This window comes from Cannabis sativa, unplaced genomic scaffold (assembly GCF_029168945.1).
Source record: "Cannabis sativa cultivar Pink pepper isolate KNU-18-1 unplaced genomic scaffold, ASM2916894v1 Contig1, whole genome shotgun sequence".
Lineage (NCBI taxonomy): Eukaryota > Viridiplantae > Streptophyta > Magnoliopsida > Rosales > Cannabaceae > Cannabis > Cannabis sativa.
The window spans coordinates 1,064,509-1,071,459 of NW_026870037.1; positions in this window are offsets into that span (position 1 = coordinate 1,064,509).

Below are 6,951 nucleotides of genomic sequence, written 5' to 3' on the forward strand. Positions count from 1 at the left end.
TCCTTGGATCTTGAAAGAATCACTCACCTCCAAAAATGAACGGAGATGGAGGTGAGGATCTTCAGTTGGCATCCCGCTGAATTGCCCCACGGTTTGGAGCATTTGAAACATCACTGGCTTGAGCTCAAACTGCGGTGCTTGTATTTCAGGCCTCACAATGCCTGGATTGAGCTCATTAAACATGGGGGCTGCATACTCCCTTATAGCCCTTGCTCGATCATCTGCCAATATGATGGGATTAACAACTTGTTGAGCAACCCCATCATCATCAAAATTCTCAGCCATGATGTCTCGGCCCTTAGCCTTTTGAACCCTTCTTCTTCTTCGGAATGTGCGTTCAATCTCGGGATCAATAGGAGCAAGTTCAAAGTCCTCTTGTTGGTTCATACACTATAGATACCTGAGATTTCAAAGACAAACCAGCAAGATTAAAAGCACAAAAATTCTTAGAATGTCAATTAGTTGATAAAACAAAATTTAGAACTTAAAGTCCCCGGCAACGGCGCCAACAACTTGTTGTGAAAAATTATATACGCAAGTATACGCAATCGTAACAAGTAATAAAGTGATAAATCGAGTATCGTCTCCACAGGGATTGAAAATTGGAAATTGATTTATAAAACTAATTACTCACAAATTGGTTTCAACAATAATAAAATAAAGTGATGAGAATATGTAAAAAATTAACAAACACAAACTACGAGGAAAGCAAGCTAGAATTATTAAATTGGTCTAAAAATGCAAAGTTGATATAATGGTGCTAAGGAGTATTGTTGTAAATTGATAATGTCAACTAGGAATTTAAAATGTCATAATCCTTTTTCCAAAGGGTTTATGGTTTAATTCTCTAATTAATTAACATATTCATATGCCCAATTAATTTTAAGAATACCAATTTAAGCACAATTCCTTCAAGCCATACATGGTAAATAACATATTCCTATGCCATTTACAAACTACATTTTTCTAAAGTGATATTCATGCATCATTCAAGCAATTCCACTAACCCTATTTTTTCCAAAATCAAGATTAGCTACTACTTACTAATGGTGATCAAGCAAAAGTAAGCAATTGCACAATAAACACACTTGAATGAACAAAACCAATTTACTAAACATAGCAACAAAATACCAAATTACAATTTAAGTCAACAAAATAATTCTAGCAAAATAAAAATTAACTCATAAAGAATTGTGCAAAAATTACAAAGTTTAAAAGAAAAGAGATATAGAAATAAAAACCCATTTGGAGCTTGTCACAATACTCCAAGTTCCTCTTCCAAATTTCTCTTCTTCTTCCTCTTAATTTTTGCCAATCTCTAAATAAAAATGCTAAATTAAAACCCTAAATAAAACTCTCTCTCTCTTTTTCTTTTTCTTCTTTCTCTTCTTTTTCTTCATTTTCTTCGGCGTCAGGAGCAGGCAGCCCAGCCGCCCCTTTTCTTCAATCTTGTATCACACCTCCTGCCTTCAATCATCTGCCTAGCATATATATCCAATGCATATATACCTAAGCCTTTAAAAGTAACGTCAGGCCCAATTTCTTTCTTTCCTTCTTGCTTTGTTTTCTCTTTTTAAATAGATGGGCCCATAATACTAAATGCAAAGTTTGCATTTAAAATTTTAATACACCACAAACAATTGTATTTAATTAATTGGGAGACTAAATAAACAAATAAAAATTAAGAAAATTAATTAAAACTAATTTCAAAATACTAAAATGAATATTTATGCAAACTAAATAAAACCAAATAAAAGTCACTAAAATAAATTAAAAATACTTGAGAACAAAGCTAATTTAATGCCCGAAAAAATATAAATAACTCTATTTTCATAGAGTTATCACCTCACTAAGACTTTTGGTCTTAGCAGCTGCCTCTAAGAACCGTTGAATGTAGTCATTAAGGATCTCGTCTTCCTATTGCTTAACATCCACCAAACAATTGGGCTCGATCTAGCATGGTCGAGAAAGAGTGAACTAGTTGCCAAAAACATCCACTAGATCTTTCCATGATTCGATTGACCCATGAAAGAGCTTAAGGTACCACCGTTGAGCTAGGCCTGTTAGTGTGGCAGGGAACATTATGCACCTGATGTTGTCTCTCATACCTTGCAGATCGGTTTGTACTTTGAAGAAGTGGATGTGAGATAGTGGATCTTCCAGCCCAATGTATTGATTCCATGAAGGGTTCTTGAACGTCGAAGGAATGGGAAGATCTTTGATCGTTCACTAATGCTGCCAACATGTCAAATTCTATCTGGTTGACCCCATGGGTGGTGGTCTGCATCCTAGTCGGAGCTTCTATAACCCAAGTAAGGTCTTCTCTAAAAGTTCATGCTTCCACCATTATCTTCTTGGTTAAGAGGTCACGCACGTCTCTTGGTCTTCCAGGTCGATTTTGTACTTCGGTCGACCTAGGTCTTATCTTTGTCTCCTAACTGCAGGGTCATGAAGGCAGCTCTAATGAGGCCTCTGAAATGAACTCTGGATCGTCTCGGGATGACCTGTTGTGAGAGTGTTCATTCAGAGCATTATAGTGGCTACTTCCCTCAATATAGTCCCTAGTGGGATCATAAGTGCAAAGAGAACTCGTTGCTCAGGTTTAATTCCTCTCCATGTACTCGAGAGAAGTATTCGTATTGTTGGCCATCCAGGCCACGAGCAAAGTAACAACACAATTCACCACTTTCATCTCAGAAGAACTTCTGAGTATGAAGTGGTTCATTGGTCCTTACTCGTTGGATCTCGTAGCCTTTAGTTTCGAAGTAGTGTCTCCTACTACTTCCTTCAGTTTAGGGTCTCGAGGCCTAATTTCATGAGAACAATGAGAAGGACTTAGTGGAAGAGTCATGTTGGTTCTCTCATTATAGCGAGGTCATTCAACATCCGGTGGAGGGCCCATTGGTTGGCGCCCACGAGCTTGAACCCTCTCGGGCTCTTGTTCAAAGGCACTTTCCCTCTTAGAGGTCTCCACACCTGGTGTTTGCTTAGTACTTGCTCGGTTACCAAGTGTAATAGTGGTGTTCCAAGTGTCAAGGGTTTCACCTTGAGCACTAGTTCCCACATGACCAATTGGTCGACGGGGAGTCTTTATCACCAACTCAAAAAAACCCATGCAAGAGGTAGTTCCACGATTAGAGCGATAAGCTTCTCTAATCTGTTGAGACCGGTTAGCTCTCCATTGTTCCTGATCAACGTGTTGGCTTTCAATTTTCCTCTAGTTTTTCATGAACCAGTGTTGAAACTGTTCATGTTGCTTATCGAGAGAGTCTTGCAGCTAGTGGTGGCAAAACGTGTCATCGTGTCGTGTTTGTGTCATATTTTATGTGACCCGCTTTATATTTCGTGTCAAGCGTATCGACCCGTTTTTTGACTCGTGTCTAATTATCTCAACCCTAACCCGACCCATAAAAAATCGTGTCGTGTTCGTGTCGACCCACTATGACCCGTTTTGCTATTATTAAAGCTAAAATTGTAGAGAAAATTAATAAATTTAAGCTCCATTAAAAAACTTATATACATTTATGTATATATAGTTTGTTCTATGTATAATAAAAATTAAAAAAATTAAAATATTTTTAATTTCATGTTAAAGAAAATTAAATTAAATTTTTTTTAACTTAACATTTAATCACTAAATATATATTTTTATATAATTATATTATTATTATTATTAATTTTTTATTTTATTATATATAAAAAAATCGTGTCAAACGTGTCACATTCGTGTTAAGCGGGTTGTGTCGTGTTTGACCCGTTTTTATTTCGTGTCAAGTCGTGTCGACCCGTTTTCGACCCGCATCTAATTTTCCCGACCCTAACCCGTAAAATTCGTGTCGTGTTCGTGTTCGTGTATCGTGCCGAAACCCGTTTTGCCATCCCTACTTGCAGCTGTTGTTGCAAGTCAACCACAGTTTTGTTGGAACCATTTTACCAGGATCTTAGATCTACTCCTAAGTATGTTGAATTAACAACCTAAATATGAACTTATAAAACGATGGAAAATTAAACACATAAAAGTAAGAGAAATCTTACATTGGGTGCAGCGGAATATATGTCTCCTCCCACTCAGATCTCTACCCCTTGATTCCTTTCTGTCGCAGAGTATAATCAAGATCTGAGCCCGATAGTCCTTCTTTGTTGTCTCTGAATTCTACACAGCCTTCCACACTATGATTGAGGTATTACTTGATGTGTGTGGGTACTACTCTATCACTCATAGATTTCGAAACAGAGAAGGTAGAGAGAGAGAGAGAGGGTGGCGGCTTAGAGAGAGTTTTGTGTGAGAAAATTCTGTCAGAATCTTGTGTGTGCAAAAACTGAAGCCTTTACCTTTTATTTATAGAAGACCACCTAGGGTTATGGTTGAATTAATTGACATTTAAAAATTGAAAAATCAATGGGAAAAGGGAAGCAAAGTGGCCAGCCTACGCATTGTGGAAACAAGGCTTGCCACTTTTCCAACTTTCCTTTTCCTACATTGCTAGTTTCCTATTTTGTCAAAAACTGCCAATTCCTTTGTTCAACCACGTAAATGTCAAATCTAATTATTTAATAATTAAAATTAATTATCAAATAATATATTGTCATTTATTTATTAATAATAAAACTAATTAAAGTTTCCCAATTAATAAATATACCCTTCAAATTCTCTATTTACTGTTTTGCCCTTAATAAGTGATAAATTCTCAAATAGACATAGTCATAACTTGAGAATTATAATTGATTAATTAAAATCAATTAAATGAGTCTTACAAGTAATATTGTCTCAACTAGTGGGGGGACCATGGGTCTATATATCCGAGCTTGCAATAAGCAAATCAAGAATTTACTAATTAAATTCACTGACTTATTAATTCTTCGTTGAATCAACGCATAGAACTTAGAATTGCACTCTCAGTATATAGAATGCTCTATATGTTCCACCATATAGACACTGTTAGGTTTTATGCCCTAAATAAAACTCTTTACAATCTGATTAGTTATCAATATAAGAAATATGAAGTGATTGATGTTTGCATGAATTTTACATGCTAATGGTTTAATATGTTTAATATGTTTATTACATTCATACACACAAAATTAGTTAAATCCAGATCATATGTTTATTCACAATTACAGTATCGTCAACACAGTGGAATGTGATTGTGATCATATGAATCAAAAGTTTTGGTCCCTGTTTCATCAGTGTTATTGGATTTACACTAATGTGATAATCAGCGATGATGTGTACTTACACTTGGAGTAAGTGTTATGTTCTTTCCAGGACATTAGTAAAGTATACTAGTTTTGAATGTATGGAGTATACATTGGACTGGACCGATATTGCAACTAAGTTAAGATATTACAAACTTACCGTTATACATATCTTTCCAAGTCAATATCAGTAGTTGATCTTAAGATTGAAAAGAATCTAAATCCTGATATGCTTGGGCTCAACTCAGGAGTGCTATTCATGTTCTTTTATTTATTAGTTAAGCCTACTTTTGGGTCAGGGTGATACGTATATTTTGGGAACATGATAGTATGATTGAGTGGGAGTGCTGAACATAAATATGGAATCTATAGCTTCTACTGGTGTATAGAAGTTAAGTGATGATTCCCTTTGAGCTTAGCAAATAGAAGTAAATGGATGAGCTCTTGTTTAACTGACTAATTATTAGATCACTAAACACCATTTACAGGTAGCTAAGTGTTTTAAGGGGCAAAATACATTGAGGGGTGAGAACGGTAAAGAAATCCCATCTCGATGTAAATCATCTATATAGAGGATCTTTAAATCACAATAAGATTATAACAATGGTTAAATGAGATAGTATATTGGTATCGTGAAACATACAATATGCTCTATATAAGTCTGAGAGTGCAATTCTAAGTTCTAAGAGTGGATTCAACGAAGAATTAATAAGTAGGAATTTACTTGGTAAATTTGGTTCACTTATTGGAAGCTCAGCATATAGATCCATGGTCCCCATTCTAGTTGAGAACATTCTGCTTGTAAGACTCATTAATTGATTCGTGATTGATCAATTATAATTCTAAAGTTAGACTATGTCTGATTTTATGAATTTTCAAAGCAGGTGAAATTGTAAGGAAAAGAGTTTTCTAGGTTTATTTATTTATTAATAGACTTTATATGTCTAATTAATAATTAAATTAAATGACAATATTATTTAATAATGTATTTTAATTATTAAATAATTAGTTTTGGCATTTAAAAGGTTAGAATTGGAAAATTGGCATTTTTGAGAAAATAGAGATAAAATTTGATAAAATTACAAAATTAAGTGGGGCCCATTACAACACCTATGGCCGGCCACTTATAAGGCTTTTTCAAATTATTATTTTCATTATTTTAATGCCAAATAATTCTAAACTTAAACCTAGTAAGTTGCCTATAAATAGAAAGTGATGGCTCAGTCAAAATACAAGTTTTCAATAAGCCTTTCTGACAGAAATTTCTCTCTTCAGAAAACTGAGCCTTCCTCACTCTCTACCTTGGCCGAAACCTATCTCCCTCTTTTCCTTCATCTTTTTCGTGACCCTAGTGAAAGAGTAAGTGCCCACACACAGCAAGCAGTAACTCAATCATAGATTGGAAGACTGTGAAGGATCAAAGCTTGAAGAAGAAGGAGATTCGGGCTCAGATCTTGATTATACTCTGCTACAGAAAGGAATCAAGCGTTAGAGATCTGAGTGGAAGGAGACATTTATTCCGCTGCATCAATGTAAGGTTTTCTTAACTTTATATGTGTTTATTTTATCGTTTTAGAAAGTTCATATTTAGGATGTTAATAAACATACTTGTGAGTAGATCTAAGATCCTGGTAAAATAATTCCCAACAGACACATCATTAGTTATCCATTGTTATAATCCTAATGTGATCAATGATCCTCTATATGGATGATTTACATTGTAAAGGGACTTAATTACCGTAACACCCTACAATG